Here is a 22,934-nt window from a genome sequence, read left to right as displayed (position 1 = left end):
CTAGGAAACAATTGGAATGCAAGGCAGGCTGCCCAGGCATCCACCTTAGAACCCAGCTCTGACGTCATTCTTTATGTGATGTCCCGGAGCCATCCAACAGGTCTCAAATGTCCTGCAGAAGGAAACCTTGCATTTTGGAGCATATCACAACTCCCAACGTGGGAAAATATCAATGGATTTGTGATCCCCCCCCCTTTATGAAGGGGAAATCATGGACAGCAACTCCAACCTGAGCCAACGTCTGATCCACGCCCTGACTTCAGAGGCACGAGATCTCGATTCAGCTCTGCAGAGTGTGCCTGCCTTGCCCTCGCCCTGAAACCTATGTCTAGCTTGTGTTCTCAGACTTCTGTCGTCACACTCCTGACCCCCAAGCCCACAAGTTTGGCAATTCTGGACCCACAATGCAGCACTCACTCTGCCTGCCCTCCAGATGAAAAATGTTGCCTATGGAGATTCCCAGACACCCCAAATGAGGATAGACCTACACGGCACTCTACTGTACCCAAATTATATAGTCTAACATGGGCACTAATACACTGACACAGCCTGAGCCCAGACCTGACCATCACCCAGACAGGTGACAGCACACTGAGCACTTTGGAACCGCCATGGCCTTAGCTTGTCATCTCTTTCTAACCTAGACTTTCAGGATTAAGAACTTAAACCTTAACTCCAAACCCTGCCAAGGGGTGAATGTGATGCAGAAATCAGAGCTCCTCCTTACCCATGGCAACAAACCTTGTGGTTGGCATGTTGTCCAACATTCAGTGTAGGAGAAACCAGTGTTCACCATAGGGCCCGCCCATGCTTGAGTGCTGCGAGAGCATAAACACGCATTGTGACCCTCAGCGTGAGCCCCGTCCTCTAGTAAGTCCTCTCAGTGGCTAGAACATTAGGCGTCATAATGGCCTTGCCATGCCCCTAGGCCCCAATTTTTAAAAAAGATTTCTGGTTGTCCAGTCACCACTCCCCAGGGCTCTCTTCTGGAATCCCTCTTTTGGTGGAACACCTGAGGTAAAAAAAAAAAAAAAAAAAAAATGGACTCCTCCCATCCCACAGAATGACCCCAAACTCTTTGGATCCCACCAAATCCCCAGAGAGGAGGACTCGTCCATTGCCCATGAGGCCACCTGGACATTGCACGGCTATCAGTGTCACAGTATCCAGAGACAAAAGCCTGAGCAAGCACCTCACACTCGCCCTTTGTTCATATCCCAAAGAGTTCTCCTAACAGTCTGTAGATCAGTCCTGCCATACCTACGACCCGAAACCTAAGACGAGTTTGTGTTTTCAGAAAACTGTCCCCACAGCCCTGGCCCACACACGCTATAGGCTCAGACCCCTGGAGCCAAACTTGAGGACTGTAACTACCCACCCCAAGGGAATTCTGCCCACTCTATTGGCCAAAACCCTACAAATAGGATAAACATCCAAATTCCCCGAGGTCATCCCAATAGTGTTGGCTGCCCAAGACAAGCAGCGGCACCCCTCTGAGCACCTACCTGCACTCAGACCCGTAGACAGATGTTCCTAGATGTAAATTGGCACGAACAGGCCCCTAGGCCCTGAACGGATCCATTGCTTTGGTTTCCAGGTATCTCTCCTCAGAGGCCTAGATTCCAATACCACCATATGGCTGTCTCTTGAGGCACCTATCAGAACAAATCTCGTCTCCACGTGAGAAACGTGCATGTTGGAGCTGTGTCAAAGCCTCTGGTTAGGAGAACCCTTCAGGGCCCCAGTGCCACTGCCTCATTCCATGGTCTCCATGGACACCAACCCACATTAGGTCCCATCCGAAGGAGAGTCCATTTCAACGCAGTCCCCTCAGTTGATCCCCCAGATCCAGCAGATCTAACCTGTCTTGTCACTAGGAGATGATTGGAATGAGAGCTGGGCTGCCCCGGCATCCATGCTTAGAACCCTGATTGGAATCCTTTTGTATGGGAATTCCTGGAGCCAACCAAAAGTTCTCAGTCGTCCCCCAGAAGAGGGGGGAGCATCTTTTCAATTGGAGCATCTCACAACTCCCTTCGTGGGAAAACCTCCATGGACTCGTGATCCCCCCTCCCTTCATGAAGGGGTCATCAGGGACAGAAACTCCAACTTGAGTGATCGTCTGATCCAAGCCCTGCCTTCTGATGCACGAGATCTTGATTCATCTCTGCAGTGTGCTTGCCGTGCCCTCGCCCAGAAACCTAAACCTAGCTTGTGTTCTCAGGCTTCCGTCCTCACACTCCTGGCCCACAAGCCCTCCAGTTTGGCAATTCCATAACTACAATGCAGCACTCTGCCTGCCCTCCAGAAGGAAAACATTGCCCTCTGGGGCTACCCAGAAACCCCAAATAAGGATCAACATGCACGCCACTTGACTGTACCCCAATTATACTGGTTGCCCTGGACACTAATGTTCTTTGTGTCACAGCCTGAGCCTGGACTTCCCGACCCACACCCCGCCAGCTTGCCACACACTGAGCACATCGGACCCGCCATGGCCTTAGGTCGTCATCTCTTCCCAGCCTCGGTTTTCAGGCTTCAGAAACTAGACGTTATCTCCAATCACTGCCCAGGGTTGAACATGATGCACAAATCAGAACTCCCTCCCCATGGCAAGAAATCTTATGGCTAGCATGTTGTCCAACGTTCAGTGTAGTTGAAACCAGTGTGGCCCATGAGGCCCCGGTAATGTTTGAGTGCCGCGACGGGCCCAATCATGCATTGTGACCCTCAGAGTGAGCCCAGTCCTCAAGTAAGTCCTCTCAGTGGCTTGACCATGGGATGACATATTGGGCTTTCCATGCCCCTAGGCCCCAATTTTTAACCATAGTTCAGGTTGTCCATTCACCCCTCCCTAGGGCTTTGCTTTGGAATCCCTCTTTTTGTGGGACACCTGAGGTAACAATACTGAAAGGACTGTTACCATCCCACAGATTGATCCAAAACCATAGGGATCGGGCCAAATCCACAGAAAGGAAGACTCGTCCATGTCCAAAGAGGCCTCCCCGACATTCTACCGCCATCTTTGACACAAAATCCAGAGACAAAAGCCTGAATAAGCACCTCACATTCGCCCTTTCTTCTTATCCCGAAAAGTTCTCCTTATGGTCTGTAGATCAGGCCTGCCATACCTACGTCCTCAAACCTAAGCTGAGTTTGTGTTTTCAGACTTCTGTACCCATAGTCCTGGCCCACACACCCCCATGATGGGGGCCCTGGAGCCACTCATTGGGACTGTGCTTCCCTGTCCATGGGAATTCTGCCCATTCCATTGTCCACAGTCGTACAAATTAGGAAAAACCTCCATAGTCCCCGAGGCCATCCCAATAGTGTAGGCCGCCCAGGACAAACAAGGGCGGTGTGACACCAGCTGAGCCTCTACCTCCACTTGGACCATAGATGGATGTCCCTTGAGAAGAAGATAGAACTAGACAGGCCCCTAGGCCATAATTGGATCCGTTGCTTTTTTTTTCCAAGCATGGCTCCTCAGATGCCTGCTTTCCAATACCAGAATATGGGTGTTGGCTGAGGCATCCATCATAAAAAATCTCGTCGCCACAGGAAAAATTGTACGTTCGAGCTGTGTCAAAAGCTTAGGAGAACCCTTCCTGGTGCAACCACCCCATTCCGAGGTCCTCATGGACATACACACACATTAGGAACCATTCTGAGGAGAGTCCATTTCAACAAAGCCCTCCCAGTTACTCTCCCAGAGACATCAGATTGCACCTCTCTTGTTGCTAGGAGACATTTGGAATGCGAGGCAGGATGCCCAGGCATCCATCCTTGGAACCATGCTCCTGAGTCATTCCATAAGGGACGTCCTGGAGCCATCCAACAGGTCTCAATTGTCCCGCAGAAGGAATCCTTGCAGTTTGGAGCATCCCACAACTCCCAAAGTGGGAAAACCTCCATGGCCTAGAGATTCATCCCCCTTCATGAAGGGGCCATCATGGACAGAAACTCCAACCTGAGCCAACGTCTGACCCTCGTCTTGACTTCAGATGCATGAGATCTCAATTCAGATCTGCATAGTGTGCCTGCTGTGCCCTTGCCCTGAATCATAAGTCTAGCTTGTGTTCTCAGACTTCTGTCCTCACACTCCTGGCCCTGAAGCCCTCAAGTTTGGCAATTCCGGAGCCACAATGCAGCTCTCTCCCTGCCCTCCAGAAGAAAAATGTAGCCCTAATGAGCTTCCCAGACACCTTAAATGAGGATAAACCTACACAGCACTCAACTGTACCCAAATTATATAGTCTAACCTGGGCACTAATGCACTGTCTGACACAGCCTGAGCCTGGACCTCCTTACCAACACCTAGACAGCTGACCACACACTGAGCACATGGGACCCGCCATGGCCTTAGGTCACCATCTCTTCCCAAACTCTGTTTTCAGGATTCATAACTTAGACCTTAGCTCCAATCACTGCCCAGGCGTGAATGTAATGCAGAAATCAAAATTCCTCCTTCCCCATGGCAAGAAACCTTGTGGTTGGCATGTTGTCTAAAGTTTAGTGTAGGAGAAACCAGCAAAGCCCATGAGTCCCTGCCCATGCTGGAAGGCTGTGTTGGGCAAACACATGCATTGTGACCCTCAGTGTGAGCCCTGTATTCAAGTAAGACTTCTCCGTGGCTGGACCAAGGTCCTGCATATGGGCTTGCCATTCCCCTAGGCCCCCAGAGTTCAGGTTCTCCATTCGCCCCTCCCCAGGGCTCTCTCTGGAATCCCTCTTTTAGTTGCACACCTGAGGTAAAAAATCAGAAAGGACTCCTCCCATCCCACAGAATGACCCCAAAATCTTTGGATCAGGCCAAATCCCCAGAGAGGGAGACTCGTCCATGGCCCATGGGCTACACAGACATTCCATGGCCATCGGTGACACAAAATCCAGAGACAAAAGCCTGACCAAGCGCCCCACACTCACCTTTTGTTAATATCCTGAAGAGTTCTCCTCAAGATCGGTAGATCGGGCCTCCCATACCTAAGTCCCCAAAACTAAGCCAACTTTCTGTTTTCAGACTTCTGTCCCCACAGCTATGACCAACTCACCCTCCACGCTTGAGCCCCTGGATCCACACCTCAGGACTGTGCCTTCTCTCCCAAAAGAAATTCTGCCCATTTCATTGGCCACAAACTTGTAAGTTAGGAGAAAACTCCAGAGTCACAGAGGCCATCCCAATAGTGTATATTGCCCGGGACAAACAGGGGTGATCAGACACCAGCCGAGGAACTACCACCACTCAGACCCATAGACAGATGACCCTAGAGAAGAAGATTAAACCGGACAGGACCCTAGGCCCTAGTCATATTCATTGCTTCGGTTTTCAGGCATCTCTCCTCAGAGTTCTGGTTTCTAATGCCGGCATATGGGGGCATATGAAGCACCAATGAGAACAAATCTTGTCTCCCCATGGGAAACTAGCTCATTGGAGCTGTGTCAAAACCTCTGGTTAGGAGAATCCTTCAGGGCCCCTGTGCCAACGCCCCATTCCAAGATCTCCATGGACACAAACCCACATTAGAACCCATCCTCAGGAGAATCCACTTCAACTCAGCCCCATCGGTTGCTATGCCAGAGCTAGCAAATCAAACGTTTCCTGTCACTAGGAGACAATTGGAATGTGAGGTGGGTTGCCCAGGCATCCATCCTTAGAACCCTGCTCTGGAGTCATTCCATATGGGATGTCCTAGAGCCATCCAACAGGTTTCAATTGACCCGCAGAAAATCCTTGTGGTTTGGAGCATTTCACTGCTCCCATCATGAGAAAACCCCCATGGCCTCTTGATGACCCCCTTTCATGATGGGGCCATCATGGACAGAAACTTCAACCTGAGCCAACGTCTGAACCTCACCCTGACTTCAGATGCACGAGATCTCGATTCAGCTCTGCAGAGTGTGCCTGCCGTGCCCTCGCCCCAAAAAGAAAGCCAAGCTTGTGTTCTCAGACTTACGTACTCACACTCCTGGCCCAAAAGCCAAAATGCAGCACTCTTCCTGCCCTCCAGAAGAAAAAAATTTGCCCAATGGGGCTACTGAGAAACCCCAAATGATTATCTTCTGCACGCCACTTGACTGTACCCAAATTATACAGCCTATCTGTGCACTAATGCCCTGTCTGCCACAGCCTGAGCACAGACCTCCTGAACAACACCTAGAAAGCTGGCCCCAAACTGAACACATCGGAAACGCCATGGCCCTAGATCGTCATCTCTTCCCAACCTCGGTTTTCAGGCTTCAGAACCTAGACATTATCTGCAATCACTGCCCAGGGTTGAACGTGATGCAAAAATCAGAACTCCTCCTTCCCCATTGCAAGAAACCTTGAGGTTGGTATGTCCAAGGTTCAGTGTAGGAGAAACCTGCATGCTCAATGAAACCCCGCTTATGACTGAGTGCCGCCTTGGACACAAACATGCATTGTGACACTCAGCGTGAGTCCACTATTCAAGTAACGCCTCTCAGTGGCTGGACCAAGAGCCCGTCCGTATATGGGGATTGCCATGTCCATAGGCCTCCAGACATAAACAGAGGGCGGGTATTCCAGTTGTCTGTACCCAGTGCTCTGCTATAGAATCCCTCTACTGGGGGGACGCATGAGGCAGAAAACAGGACTCCTCCCTTCCCACAGAATGACCCCAATCTCTTGGGATCTGGGCAAATTACCAGAGAGGGAGACTCTTCCAGAGCCCATGAGGCCACCTCTACATTAATCGACCATCGTGAATACAACATCCAGAGACAAAAACCTGAACAACCACCTCTCATTCGCCCTCCTTTCTAATCGTGAAGAGCTTCCCTTACAGACTGTAGATCACTCCTGCCATAACCTCGGCCCCAGAGCTCAGTCGAGTTTGTGTTTTTGGACATCTGTCCCCACAGCCATGGCACACACTGCCTCCAGGCTGAGGCCTCTGGAGACACACCACAGGACTGTCCTACTCACTCCTAGAAGACTGTGCCAATTCCACTGCTCACAACCCCACAGAATAGGAGAAACCTTAAGGCTCCCAAGACATCCCACTACTGTAAGTCACCCTGGACCAACAGGGGCATCCTTACAAAAGATGAGCAACTAACTCCACACAGACACTCAGACAGATGTCTGCAGAGCCACAAGATTGAACTGGACAGGCCCCTAGGCCCTAATCTCAACCCTTGCTTTGGTTTCCAGGTGTCACTCCTCAGAGGCCTGGGTTCAAAGACCAGCATATGGGGCTTTCTTGAGGCACCAATCATAACACCTCTCATCTCCACGTGGGAAGCTTCCTTCTTGGAACTGTGTCAAACCCTTCAGTTTAGAGAATCCTGCAGAGTCCCTGAGCCACCGCCCCATTCCAAGGTCTCCATGGCCACCAACCCACATTATGACTCATCCTCAGGGGAGTCCATTTCAACTCAGCTCTCTGGGTATCTCGCCCAAGAGCTCGCAGATTGAGCCTGCCTTGCCCTGAGCAGCTGTGGAAATGTGAGGTGGCATTTCCAGGCATCCATGCTTAGACATCTGCTCTTGAGTCTTTCTGTATGGGGCGTCCTGGAACCATCCAATAGGACTCGACTGTCCTGCAGAAGGAAACCTTGAGGTTTGGAGCAGCTCACAACTCCCATGATAGGGAAACCTCCCTGACTCATGACACCACCACCCCCTTCAGTAAGGGGCCATCAAGGACACAAACTCCAGCCTGAGGCAACATCTGATACTCGCCCTGACCTCAGATTCAGGAGATCTCAATTCAGCCTCTACAGAGTGGGCATGCTGTGCCCTCGGCCCCAAAACTAATGCTAGCTTGTGTTTTCAGACTTCCTTCCTCACACTCCTGGCAAATAATCCCTACAGACTGGGAATTCCGAAACCACAACACAGTCCTCTGCTAGCCCACAAGAAGAAAAACGTTGCCCTATGAGGCTCTCCAGAAACCCCAAATGAGGATCAACCTGTTTGGGTCTCGCCTGCACCCCAATTGGATAGGCTGCCCTGGGGACTAATGCTCTGTCTGACAGTCTGAGGCCAGACATCCCAGCAGAAAAGGAGACAGCTGGCTGCACACCCAGCACATCGGACATGCCATGGCCTTAGGCCATCATCCCTTCCCAACCTGGGTTTTCAGACATCTGAACCTAGAAATTATATCAAATCCCCACACAGGTGGGTACCTGAAGCACAAATCAGAACTCTTCATACGCATGGCTGTAAAGCTTGCTGTTGGCATGGAATCTCACGTTCAGGGTAGGAGAAACCTTCATGGCCTCTGAGGCCAAGCACAAATTTGAGTGCCGACTTGGGCATAAACTCGCATTGTGACCGTCAGCGTGAGCCCCATGCCAAAGTAAGGCCTCTCAGGGCGTGGATATTGGGTTTGCCAAGCTCCTATGCTCCCAAAGCTCACCAGAGTTAGAGTTTTCTAGTCGCTCATACCCAGGGCTGTGATCTGGAGTTTCTCTCCTGGAGAAACACCTGAGCTAGACCACAGGATTCCACTCTTCCCACAAAATGACCCCCAAATCTTCGGAGCTGGCCCAACTCCTCAAAGAGGGAGACTCTTCCATAGCCCCTAAGGCCACCCCTACATTCCACGGCTATGGTGGACACAACATCCAGAGACAAAAGCTTGCGTGACTGCCTCCAATTCGCCTTTATTTGATAAGCCGAGGAGCTCCCCTCTTGGTCTCTGGATCCAGCCTGCCATACCCGCGGTGCCACACCTAACCCGAGTTTCTGTTTTCAGACTTCTGTGCCCACAGCCGGAACCCACACACCCTTCAGGCTAGGGCCAATGGAGACACACCGAAGGACTGTGCCTGTCCTCTACAAGAAAACTGTGCTTAATCCATTGGCCACAACCCTACAGCTTAGGAGAAACCTCCCAGGCCATCCCAATAGTGTAGGCTGCCTTGTACTAAGAAGGGCACTCTGACACCAGCTGAGCAACTACCTCCTCTTAGACACTCAGACAGTGTCCCTAGAGACAGAAGATTGAAACGGACAGGCACCTAGGCCCTAATGTGAACCCTAGTTTTGGTTTCCAGGTGTCTCTCCTGAAAATAGTTTGAAGACCAGAATCTGGGGCTTTTCTGAGGCAACAAACAGAAACTCTCTCCTCTCCATACGGGGAGTTTTTTATTGGATCCCTATCAAACCCTTCAATTAGGCGAATTCTGCAAGGCCCCTGAGCCACCTGCACATTCCAAGGTCTCCACAGACACAAACCCAAATTACGACCCATTCTCAGGAGAGTCCATTTCAGCTCAGCCCCCTGGGTAGCTTGCCCCAGAGCCAGAAGATATAACATGTTTTGTCGGAAAGAGCCAATGGGAATGCAAGGTATGATGTATAGGCATCCATCCTTCGAACCCTGCTCTCCAGTCCTTCCGAATGGGACGTCCTGGAGCCATCCAACAGGACTTGACTGTCCCCACAGAAAGAAACTCCAGAGCCAGCAGATCTAACATGTCTTGTCGCAAATAGCCAATGGGAATGTGATGTATACTGTACAGGCATCCATCCTGCGAACCCTGCTCTCCAGTTCTTCCATATGGGACGTCCTGGAGCCATTCAACAGGACCCGACTGTCCTGCAGATGTAATCCTTGTGGTCTGGAACAATACAAAAACTAGCTTATGTGCTGGTGTCTAAGGTGCTGTGCAGGATTCTCCAACCCTGAGGGTTTGGCACAGGTCAAAGGGCACAATTTCGTTCTGGGGACAGGAGATGTTCTGTTGTGTGGCTCAGGGACCACATGTTGTATCCTAAGTTGGTATTCCAGAACAGGACCCTGAAGACAAATGCCTGAAAACCTAACCTAGGGTTCCAATAAGATCCTAGGGGCATGCCAGATTCAATCTTCTGACCCGGAAACATTGACTTGGCTGTCTGCTTGGATGTAGGTGATCAGGGTGTTTCATACTGATACTTGCTTCCAGCGCTGCCTACAATATTGGTGTGGGTTCAGGGCCTTGCATGTTTCTCCTAATCTGGCAGGTTTGGGCAGCTTTGACGGGCACAGTTTCCTTGGGATGGCAGGCACATCTGTGGTGTGGACCCAGAGATCCTATCCTAGAGGGCATATGAGCCATGATTTTGGGAGAGAAATCTTCAAACACAAATGCTTAGGGTTAGTGGAAAGCATGAACTCAGGCCCAATGCATAGACCTGGAGTGCAGCTCGTCAGGAACTGTAATTAGGGTGACTGGAAGGCGATAACACAGGCTTTTCTATCTGGATTGTGTGTCCAAAATGGACTCTGAATGCAGGTGTGATCTCTTTTGTCCATGGAAGACGGTACCTCACTTTGGATCCTGGAGGCTCTACATAGTTTGGTGGCTTTTTTGGGGAAGGGAAGAGTGCTGTTTTCCATCTTAGGGGTGGCCCAAAACAGGGATTCCTGAGATGAGATCTGGATCTGGGTCCTTGGAAAATCCCACCAAGGTTTAGAATTAGGGCTTAAGAGCATACCAGGCCTGCAGTGTGGAATCATGTTGGTGCAACTGAGAGGGCTTGTTTGAAAGCATGGTCAGTCTGAGGGTCACAATGCCTCTTTGTGCACTGCGACCCTCAGGAGTGGCCATGATCTCATTGGCCATGTAGCTGGCTCCCACTTTAGGGGTTGGACGCCCATCCCAACAACCAGGTCTCCTGTCATGGGAAGGAGGAGTTCTCTATTGGGTTTCAGGTTCTGCCATAGACAGGGATTCCAACAAAGTTCTGGAGACAGGGGTCTGAATAAAACAGATAAATAGAACCAACCTTGCAGCCCTGGGATAAATCCCACTTGGTCGTGGTGAATAATCCTTTTAATGTACTGTTGAATCCTATTGGCTAGTATTTTGGTGAGAATTTTTGCATCTGTGTTCATCAAGGATATTGGTCTATAGCTCTCTTTTTTGATGGGATCCTTGTCTGGTTTTGGGATCAAGGTGATGCTGGCCTCATAAAATGAGTTTGGGAGTTTTCCTTCCATTTCTATTTTTTGGAACAGTTTCAGGAGAATAGGAATTAGTTCTTCTTTAAATGTTTGGTAGAATTCCCCCAGGAAGCCGCCTGGCCCTGGGCTTTTGTTTGTTTGGAGATTTTTAATGACTGTTTCAATCTCCTTACTGGATATGGGTCTGTTGAGGCTTTCTATTTCTTCCTGGTTCAATTTTGGTAGTTTATATGTTTCTAGGAATGCATCCATTTCTTCCAGATTGTCAAATTTGTTGGCGTAGAGTTGCTCATAGTATGTTCTTATAATAGTTTGTATTTCTTTGGTGTTAGTTGTGATCTCTCCTCTTTCATTCATGATTTTATTTATTTGGGTCCTTCCTCTTTTCTTTTTGATAAGTCTGGCCAAGGGTTTATCAATTTTATTAATTCTTTCAAAGAACCAGCTCCTAGTTTGGTTGATTTGTTCTATTGTTTTTTTGGTTTCTATTTCATTGATTTCTGCTCTGATCTTTATGATTTCTCTTCTCCTGCTGGGCGTAGGGTTTCTTTCTTGTTCTTTCTCCAGCTCTTTTAGGTGTAGGGTTAGATTGTGTACCTGAGACCTTTCTTGTTTCTTGAGAAAAGCTTGTACCGCTATATATTTTCCTCCCAGGACTGCCTTTGTTGTGTCCCACAGATTTTGAACCGTTGGTTCAACATCCGCAAATCAGTCAATGTGATACAACACATCAACAAAAGAAAGAACAAGAACCATATGATACTCTCAATGGATGCTGAAAAAGCATTTGACAAAATACAGCATCCCTTCCTGATCAAAACCCTTCAAAGTGTAGGGATAGAGGGCACATACTTCAATATCATCAAATCCATCTATGAAAAACCCACTGCAAATATCATTCTCAATGGAGAAAAACTGAAAGCTTTTCCACTAAGGTCAGGAACACGGCAGGGATGTCCATTATCACCACTGCTATTCAACATAGTACTAGAAGTCCTAGCCTCAGCAATCAGACAACAAGAGGAAATTAAAGGCATCCAAATTGGCAAAGAAGAATTCAAATTATCACTCTTCGCAGATGATATGATACTCTATGTGGAAAACCCAAAAGACTCCACTCCAAAACTGCTAGAACTTATACAGGAATTCAGTAAAGTGTCAGGATATAAGATCAATGCACAGAAATCAATTGCATTTCTCTACACCAACAACAAGACAGAAGAAAGGGAAATTAAGGAGTCAATCCCATTTACAATTGCACCCCAAACCATAAGATACCTAGGAATAAACCTAACCAAAGAGGCTAAGAATCTATACTCAGAAAACTATAAAGTACTCATGAAAGAAATTGAGGAAGACACAAAGAAATGGAAAAATGTTCCATGCTCCTGGATTGGAAGAATAAATATTGTGAAAATGTCTACGCTACCTAAAGCAATCTACACATTTAATGCAATTCCTATCAAAGTACCATCCATCTTTTTCAAAGAAATGGAACAAATAATTTTAAAATTTATATGGAACCAGAAAAGACCTCGAATAGCCAAAGGGATATTGAAAAAGAAAGCCAAAGTTGGTGGCATCACAATTCCGGACTTCAAGCTTTATTACAAAGCTGTCATCATCAAGACAGCATGGTACTGGCACAAAAACAGACACATAGACCAATGGAACAGAATAGAGAGCCCAGAAATAGACCCTCAACTCTATGGTCAACTAATCTTCGACAAAGCAGGAAAGAATGTCCAATGGAAAAAAGACGGCCTCTTCAATAAATGGTGTTTGGAAAATTGGACAGCCACATGCAGAAAAATGAAATTGGACCATTTCCTTACACCACACACAAAAATAGATTCAAAATGGATTAAGGACCTCAATGTGAGAAAGGAATCCATCAAAATCCTTGAGGAGAACACAGGCAGCAACCTCTTCGACCTCAGCCGCAGCAACATCTTCCTAGGAACATCGCCAAAGGCAAGGGAAGCAAAGGCAAAAATGAACTTTTGGGATTTCATCAAAATCAAAAGCTTTTGCACAGCAAAGGAAACAGTTAACAAAATCAAAAGACAACTGACAGAATGGGAGAATATATTTGCAAACGACATATCAGATAAAGGACTAGTGTCCAAAATCTATAAAGAACTTAACAAACTCAACACCCAAAGAACAAATAATCCAATCACGAAATGGGCAGAGGACATGAACAGACGTTTCTGCAAAGAAGACAACCAGATGGGCAACAGACACATGAGAAATTGCTCCATATCACTCGGCATCACGGAAGCACAAATCAAAACCACAATGAGATATCACCTCACAACACTCAGAATGGCTAAAATCAACAAGTCAGGAAATGACAGATGCTGGCGAGGATGCGGAGAAAGGGGAACCCTCCTACACTGTTGGTGGGAATGCAAGCTGGTGCAACCACTCTGGAAAACAGCATGGAGGTTCCTCAGAATGTTTAAAATAGAACTGCCCTATGACCCAGCAATTGCACTACTGGGAATTTACCCTAAAGATACAAACATAGTGATCCAAAGGGGCACGTACACCCGAATGTTTATAGCAGCAATGTCCACAATAGCCAAACTATGGAAAGAACCTAGATGTCCATCAACAGATGAATGGATCCAGAAGATGTGGTATATATACACAATGGAATACTATGCAGCCATCAAAAGAAACAAAATCTTGCCATTTGCGACAACATGGATGGAACTAGAGCATATCATGCTTAGCGAAATAAGTCAAGCGGAGAAAGACAACTATCATATGATCTCCCTGATATGAGGAAGTGGTGATGCAACATGGGGGCTTAAGTGGGTAGGAGAAGAATCCATGAAACAAGATGGGATAGGGAGGGAGACAAACCATAAGTGACTCTTAATCTCATGAAATAAACTGTGGGTTGCTGGGGGGAGGGGGGTTGGGAGAAGGGGGGTAGGGTTATGGACATTGGGGAGGGTATGTGCTTTTGGGTAAATTGGAAGGGGAAGTGAACCATGAGAGACTATGGACTATGAAAAACAATCTGAGGCGTTTGAAGTGGAGGGGGGGTGGGAGGTTGGGGTACCAGGTGGTGGGTATTATAGAGGGCACAGCTTGCATGGAGCACTGGGTGTGGTGAAAAAATAATGAATACTGTTTTTCTGAAAATAAATAAATTGGAAAAAAACGGATAAATAGAGATGACGTATGTGGGTCATGGCAATCCCAAATGCTAGATTTGGGGCACACTCATGGGTGACTGAAACTAGGACGGGATCAGGCTCTCTCAGACACAGCACTAGTGGCTAGGGCAAACTATAAATTGGGGTTCCCTCGAGGGCCAATCAGATTGATCCTCATGTGTTGTTTCTGACCAGACTGAGCAGGCACTTCTCTCTATAGCTGAAGGCAGAATTTTGCGTTGTGTCTCCAGAATCTTCTATCAAGAGGGGACCAGTCGGGTGAGGATAGAATTGTAAACACAAGCTATGGTTCAATTCAGTGCCAAGTGGAAGGCAGTTCCAATGTGCAGAGGTTTATTTGAGACATCCAGCACCAGAATAAGGGAGGATGTCAGATATTTGCTCACACTAGTATTTGTGTCTATGATGAACAACCAATGGAAGGGTGGCATCAAGAGGCCATGGAGGAGTTCATATGCTGAGGCCTGTTGAGCTGCTCCAAACAGTAAGGTTTCCTTCTACTTGGCTCATGAAGTCTGGTTTGTTTGCTCTAGGTTCCCCCATGTGGAAAGTTAATGAAGCAGAGCTCTCCAGCATGGATGCCCAGAAAGCATACTGTTGACCATTGCAGCTGAGGAAAATGGCAGTTTCGTTATGGTGGCTCTGGGGCCAAGTACCAAGACCTTAAGTTAACAGGGACTTCTGGCATATGGGCCACAATGCTGGTTTATTACCAAGGAGATCTTAGAATGTGCTGGTTACTAACGTGCCATGCAGGATTCTCCTATCCTGAGGATTTCGCACAGGTCGAGGAGCATGGTATCCTTCTGGGGACAGGAGATGTTCTGTCGTGGGGCTCAGGGACCACATGATGTGTCATAAATTGGTATTCCAGAACAGGCCTCTGAGGACAGATGATTGAAACCTAACGGGGTACCATTTAGGGCCTCAGGGCATTTCAGTTTCAACCTTCTAACTCACAATTATTGACTTGGCTGTCTCCCTGGTTATAGGTGATCAGGATGTTTCAGTCTGTGCATTTGTGTCCAGAGTGGCCAGCAATATTGGGGTGGGCTCATGGGCCTTACAGGTTTCTCCTAAACTGGAAGGTTTGGGCAACTCTGATATGCACAGTGTCCTTGGGGATGGCAGCCAGAGATGTGTGGTGTGACTCAAGAGATCCCATTCTGGTGGGCATTTGAGGTATGGTTTTTGGAGAGAAATCTGGAAACACAAATAAGTGTTAGCGACTTTCTGGCGATGTGATCGCAGGCCCAATGTGTAGACCTGGAGGGCAGCTCATCAGGAACTTTAATTAGGTTGACTGGAAGGCAATAGCACAGGCCTTTCTCTCTGGATTGTGTTTCCAGGACGGCCTCGGAATGAATGTGTGTTCTCATGGGTCCATGGGAGAATTTCCTCTCTATGGATCCTGGTGGCTCTCCATAGTTTGGTGGCTTTTTGGGGGAAAGGAAGAGTGCTGTTTTACATCATAGGGTTGCTCCAAAAGAGGGATTCCAGAAACGGGCTCTGGTTCTCGGCCTCTGGGACTTCCCACCAAGGGTTAGGATTTGGGCATAGGGACGTACGAGGCCTGCAATGCGGGATCATGGTAGTGCAACTGAGAGGGATTGTTTGAAAGCATGCTCAGGTTTAGGGTCAAAATGCCTGTTTGCACCCAGGGAAGCCCTCAGGAATGGGCGTGCTCTCATTGTTCTTGTAACTGGCTCCACCTTTGACGGTTGGAAACCCACCCCAACAGCCAGGAATATTGAAGTGGGCTCAGGGGCCTTGCAGGTTTCCCCTAATCAGGAAGTTTTGGGAAATCTGATATGAACAGTTTCTTTGGGGATGACAGGCAGACTTCTGTGGTGTGGCTCCAGAGATCCCATTCTGGTGAGCATGTGAGACATGGTTTTGGGAGAGAAGTCTGCAAACGAAAATTCAGATTAGGGTGGGTGGCAAGGTGATCATAGACCAATGCATAGACCTGGAGGGCAGAACATCTGGAACTGTAATTAGAGTGACAGGAAGGCGGTAGCACAGGCTATTCTCTCTGGATTGTGTGTCCAGGATGGCCTCGTAATGTAGGTGTGGTCTCATGGGTCCATGGGAGACGTTTCCCATGTTTGTCTATGATGACCAAACAATGGAGAGGTGGCATCAAGAGGCCATGGAGGGTTTTCACGTTGAGGCTTATGAGCTGCTCTAAACAACAAGGTTTCGTTCTACTGGACAGGTGGAGTCTGGTTTATTTGCTACAGGGTCCCCCATGTGGAAAGGTTGGGTAGCAGAGTTCTACCGCATGGATGCCTGGAAAGCTCAACTCCATTGACCATTGCAGCTAAGGAACAGGGCATGTTCATTCTGCTGTCTCTGGAACGAAGTACCAAGTCTTTGAGTTGACATGGAATCTCTTGCAGATGGGCCACTATGCTGCTTTGTTACCATTGAGATCTTAGAATATGCTGGTGCCTAAGATGCTCTGCAGGTTTCTACTACCCTGGGCTTTGGCACAGATGATAAGGCACAGTTTCCTTCTGGGGACAGGAGATGTTCTGTTGTGTGGCCCAGGGTCCACATGTATCATAAGTTTGCATTTCAGAACAGGGCTCTGAGGACAGATGTCTTAAAACCAAATCTAGGGTTCTAATGCATCCTAGGGGCATGTTAGGTTCACTATTCTGACTCAGGACCATTGATTTGGCTGTGTGCCTGGATGTAGGTGATCAGGGTGTTTCAGACTGTGCAATTGCGTTCAGAGCGGCTGCCAATATTGGGGTAGGTTCAGGGGCCTTGCAGGTTTTCCTAACCTAGATGGTATGGGCAACTGTGACGGGCTCAGTTTCCTTGGGTATGACAGGGACCATCTTTTCTTTTTTATTTTTATTTTTTTAAAGATTTTATTTATTCATTTGACAGAGAGAGATCACAAGTAAGCAGAGAGTCAGGCAGAGAGAGAGGAAGGGAAGCAGGTTCCCTGCTGAGCAGAGAGCCCCATGCGGGACTTGATCCCAGTAACCTGAGATCATGACCTGAGCCGAAGGCAGCGGCTTAACCCACTGAGCCACCCAGGCGCCCCAGGGACCATCTTTTCATGTGGATCCAGAGAACCCATCCTGGAAGACATGTGTGCCATGGTTTAGGTAGTGAAGTCTGCAAACAAAAATTTGTATTAGGGTGAGTGGCAAGGTGATCACAGGTCCAGTGCATAGACATGGAGGGCAGCTCATCTGGAACTGTAATTAGGGTGTGTGGAAGGCGGTAGCACAGGCTTTGCTCTCTTGAATGTGTGTTCAGGATGGCCTTGAAATGCAGGTGTGGTCTCATGGGTCCACAGGAGATTTTTCCTCTCTATGGATCCGGGTGGCTACCCATAGTTTGGAGGCTTTACTGGGGAATAGAAGAGTGCAATTTTCCTTCTTAAGGGTGACACAAAACAGGGATTCCAGAGACGGGCTCTGATTCTGGGTGTCTGGGACATCCCTCGAAGGGTTAGGATTTGGGCCTAAAGAGTACGAGGCCTGCAATGCGGGATCATGGTGGTGCAAATGAGAGGAATTGTATGAAAGCATGCTCAGGCTGAGGGTCACAATGCCTGTTTGTGCCCAGGGTGGACCTCAGGAGTGGGCGTGGTCTTATTGGTTTTGTAAGTGGATCCACAATTGAGGGTTGGACACCCGTTCCAAGAGCCCAGTTTCCTGCCATGAGGAAGGAGAAGTTCTCTATTGTGCTTCAGGCTCCCCCTTGGATGGGATTTCTGCCAAGGTCTGAGGACAGGTGCCTGAATTCCAAGGAGAGGGAGAGATGAAGTACTTCGGCCATGACCATCCCAAATGCTAGATATGGGGCCCACTCTCTGGTGGCTGAAATTCGGTCGGGGCTCAGGCTCTTTCAGACACAGCACTAGTGGCCATGGCAGCCTATAAATCTGTGTTGACTCCAGGGATGAGAAGATTGATCCTTATGTGGGGTTTCTGAGCAGACTCACCAAGCACTTCTTCATTCGATGGGGAAGGCAGAATGCTGCGTTGTGGCTCCAGATTTCCCTATCAAAAGGGCTTGGGGACCAGTCAGGTGAGGATCGAATTGTAAACACAAGCTATGGTTAAATTCAATGCCAAGTGGAAGGCAGTTGCAATGTGTAGAGGTTTATTCGAGACATCCAGCATCGGAATAAGGGTGGATGTCAGATGTTTGCTTACACTAAAGTTTGTGTCTATGATGACCGACCAATGGAGGGGTGGCGTCAAGAGGCCATGGAGGAGTTCACACGCTGAGGCCTGTGAGCTACTCCCAACAGTAAGGTTTCCTTCTATTGGGCAGGTGAAGTCTGGTTTGTTTGCTCTAGGATCCCCCATGCGGAAAGTTTGTGAAGCAGAGCTCTCCAGCATGGAAGCCTTGAAAGCACACGACCATTGACCATTGCAAGGGAGGAACATGGTAGGCTCATTCTGGTGGCTCTGTGGCGTAGTACCAAGGCCTTGAGTTGACATGGAATCTCCTGCAGATGGGCAACAATGCTGGTCTGTTACCAAGTAGATTTTAGAATGTGCTGGTTGCTAATTGCCAGGCAGGATTCTCCTACCCTGTGGCTTTGGCATAGGTCGAAGAGCACAGTATCATTCTGGGGACAGGACATGTTGTGTCGTGTGGCTCAAGGACCACATGATGTGTCATAAATTGGTATTCCAGAACAGGCCCCTGAGGACAGATGCCTGAAAACCTAATGGGGTACCATTGAGGGCCTCGGGGCATTTCATGTTCAATCTTCTAACTCACGATCATTGACTGGGCTGTCTACCTGGATGTAGGTGATCAGGGTGTTTCAGACTGTCCATTTGAGTCCAGAGTGGCCATCAATATTGGGGTGGGCTCAGGGGCCTCGCAGGTTTCTCCTAATCTGGAAGTATTGGGCAAATCTGATATGCACAGTGTCCTTGGGGATGGCAGCCCGAATTCTGTGGTGTGGTTCCAAAGATCCTATACTGGTGGGCATGTGAGCCATGGTTTTGGGAGAGAAGTCTGGAAACACATATTCGGGTAGGGAATTTGTGGCAATGTGATCGCAGGCTCAATGTGTAGACCTGGAGGGCAGCTCATCAGGAACTTTAATTAGGGTGACTTGAAGGCAGTAGCACAGGCCTTTCTCTCTGGAATGTGTGTCCAGGATGGCCTAGGAATTCAGGTGTGTTCTCATGGGTCCATGGGAGACTTTTCCTCTCTATGCAACCTTGTGGCTCTCCTTAGTTCGGTGGCTTTTTCGGGGAAGGGAAGAGTGCTGTTTTCCATCATAGGGGTGCCTCATAACACGGATTCCGGAGACGGCGTCAGGTTCTGGGAATCTGGGACATCCCACCAAGGGTGAGGATTTGGGCGTAGGGGCATACAAGGCCTGCAATGCGGGATCACGGTGGTGCAACTGAGAGGGATTGTTTGAAAGTATGCGTAGGCTGAGGGTCAAATGCCTGTTTGCACCCAGGGCGGCCCACAGGAGTGAGCATGGTCTCATTAGTCGTGTAAATGACTCCCCCAATTGATGGTTGGACACCCATCCCAGCAGCCAAGTTTCCTGCCATGAGGAAGGAGAGTTCTCTGTTGTGCTTCAGGTTCCCGCATTGGCAGGCATTCCATCAAAGTTCTGGGGACGGGTGCCTGAAAACCAAGGATGGGTAGAGATGACATACTTGGGCCATGGTAATCCCAAAAGCTAGATGTAGGTCCCACTCTTTGGTGACTGATACTACGTTGGGGCTCAGGCTATGTCAGACATAGCACTAGTGGCCAGGAAACCTATAAATCGGGGTACCCTCGAAGGCCGAGCAAATTGATCCTCATGTGGTGTTTCTGGCCAGAATCACCAGGCACTTCTTTCTATAGGTATGGCAGAATGCTGTGTTGTGGCTCCAGAATTTCCTATCAGTTGGGCTTGGGGACCAGTCAGGTGAGGATGGAATTGTAAACACAAACTACGGTTCAATTCAGTGCCAAGCAGAAGGCAGTCCCTATGTACAGGTGCTTATTCGAGATATCCATCACCTGAGTAAGGGTGGATGTCAGATATTTGCTCACACTGGAGTTTGTGTCTATGATGACTGACAAATGGAGGGGTGGCGTCAAGAGGCTATGGAGGGGTTTTCATGGTGAGGCTTATGAGCTGCTCCAAACAGCAAGGTTTATTTCTACTGGACAGGTGGAATCTGGTTTATTTGCCCAGGTTCCCTCATGTGGAAAGGATGCATAGCAGAGCTCTACCGCATGGATGCCTGCAAAGCTGACCTCCATTAACCATTGCAGCTGGGGAACATGGCAGGTTCGTTCTGCTGTCTCTGGAGCGAAGTTCCAAGTCTTTAAGTTGACATGGAATATATTACAGAAGGGCCACAATGCTGGTTTGTTACCAGGGAGATCTTAGAATGTGCTTCTGGCTAAGGTGCTCTGCAGGATTCTACTACCCTGGGATTTGGCACAGATGGAAATGCACGGTTTCCTTCTGGGGACAGGAGATGTTCTGCTGTGTGGCCCAGGGACCACATGTTGTATCATAAGATCGCAATCCAGAACAGACGTCTGAGGACAGATTTCTGAAAATGGAATGTAGGGTTCCAATAACGTCCTAGTGGCATGTTAGATTCACTATTCTGACTAAGGATCATTGATTTGACTGTCTGCCTGGATATAGGTGATCTGGGTGTTTCAGACTGTGCATTTATGTTCAGAGCAGCCACCAATATTGGGGTAGGCTCAGGGGCCTTGCAGGTTTCTCCTAATCTAGAATGTTTGGGCAACTGTGACCGGCACAGTTTCCTTGACGATAGCAGGGATAGTCTTGTGGTGTGGATCCAGAGACCCCATCCTGGAGGGCATGTGTGCCATGATTTTGGTAGAGAAGTCTGCAAACACAAAATCAGATTAGGGTGAGTGGCGAGCTGATCGCAAGCCCAATCCATAGACCTAGAGGGCAGCTCATCTGCAACTGTAATTAGTGTGAATGGAAGGCGATAGCACAGTCTTCTCTCTCTAGATTGTGTGTCCAGGATGGCCTCGGGATGCAGGTGTGTTCTCGTGGGTCCATGGGAGACTTTTCCTCTCTATGGATCCTGGTGGCTCCCCAGAGTTTGTTGCCTTTTTCGGGGAAGGGAAGAGTGTCTTCCATCTTAGGGGAGTCCCAAAACAGGGAATCCAGAGACGGGCTCTAGGTCTGGGCACCTGGAAAATCCCAACAAGTTTTATGATTTGTGCCTAGAGGCATAGCAGGCCTGCAATATGATCATGGTGGTGCAACTGAGAGGGATTATTTGAAAGCATTCTCAGGCTGAGAGTCCCAATGCTTGTTAGTGCCCAGGGTGGCACTAAGAAGTGGGCGTGGTCTGATTGGTCCTGTACCTGGCTCCCCCCTTAAGGGCTGGACACCCATCCCAACATCCAGGTTTATTGCCATGAGGAATGAGATAATCTCTATTGTGCTTCAGGTTCTTCCATTGGCAAGGATTCCAGCCAAGGTCCTGGGAAAGGTGCCTGAATACCAAGGATGTGTAGAGATGACGTACTTGGGCCATGACCATCCCAAATGCTAGATATGGGGCCCTCTCTCTGGTGGCCGAAACTCGGTCGGTGCTCAGGCTCTGTCAGACACAGCACTAGTGGCCATGTCAGGCTTTAAGTCGGGCTTGACTCTAGGGTCGAGCAGATTGATCCTCATGTGAGGTTTCTGGGAAGACTCACTAGGCAGTTTTTCATTTGATGGGGAAGGCAGAATGCTGCGTTGTGGCTGCACATTTCCCTATCAAGAGGGTTTGTGGACCACTCGGGTTAGGATGGCATTGTAAACACAAGCCACGGTTTAATTCAATGCCAAGCAGAAGGCAGTTCCAAGGTTCAGTGGTTTATTCGATACATCCAGCACCGGAATAAGGGTGCATGTCAGATGTTTCTCACACTGGAGTTTGTGTCTATCATGGCCAACCAATGGAGAGGTGGTGTCAAGTGGCAATGGAGAAGTTCTCGTGCTGAAGCCTGTGAGCTGCTGCAAAATTAAAGTTTCTTTCTACTGGGCAAGTGAAGTCTGGTTTGTTTGCTCTAGATTCCCCCCTGTGGAAGGTTTGTGAAGCAGAGCTCACTGGCATGTATGCCTGGAAAGCACACCTCCATTGACCATTGCAGCTGAGGAACATGGCAGGATTGTTCTGGTGGCTCTGTGGTGAAGTACCAAGGCCTTGTGTTGACATGGAATCTTTTGCAGATGGGTCACAATGTTGGTTTGTTACCAAGGAGATTTTAGAATGGGCTTGTTGCTAAGGTGCCATGCAGAATTCTTCTAACCGGTGGGTTTGGCAGAGGTCAAAGAGCACATTATCCTTCTGGGGACAGGAGATGTTCTTTCGTGTGTCTCAGGGAACACATGATGTGTCATAAATTGGTATTCCAGAACAGGCCCCTGAGGATGGATGCCTGAAAACCTAATGGGGTTCCATTGAGAGGCTAGGGGCATTTCAGTTTCAATATTTTAACTCACGACCATTGACTTGGCTGTCTCCCTGGATGTAGGTGATCAGGGTGTTTCAGACTGTCCATTTGCGTCCAGAGTGGCGATCAATATTGGGGTGGGCTCAGGGGCCTTCCAGGTTTCTCCTAATCTGGAAGGTTTGGGCAAATCTGATATGCTCAGTGTACTTGGGGATGGCAGCCCGATTTCTGTGGTGTGGCTCCAGAGATCCCATTCTGGTGGGCAGGTGAGCCATGGTTTTGGGAGAGAAGTCTGGAAAAACAAATTCGGGTTAGCGAATTTCTGGCGATGTGATCGCAGGCTCAATGCATAGACCTGGAGGGCAGCTCGTCA

Source organism: Neovison vison, chromosome 4 (genome assembly GCF_020171115.1).
Source record: "Neovison vison isolate M4711 chromosome 4, ASM_NN_V1, whole genome shotgun sequence".
NCBI classification, from domain to species: Eukaryota; Metazoa; Chordata; class Mammalia; order Carnivora; family Mustelidae; genus Neogale; species Neogale vison.
The sequence above is the reverse complement of the archived record's forward strand: the minus strand, read 5'-3'. Positions refer to the sequence as shown.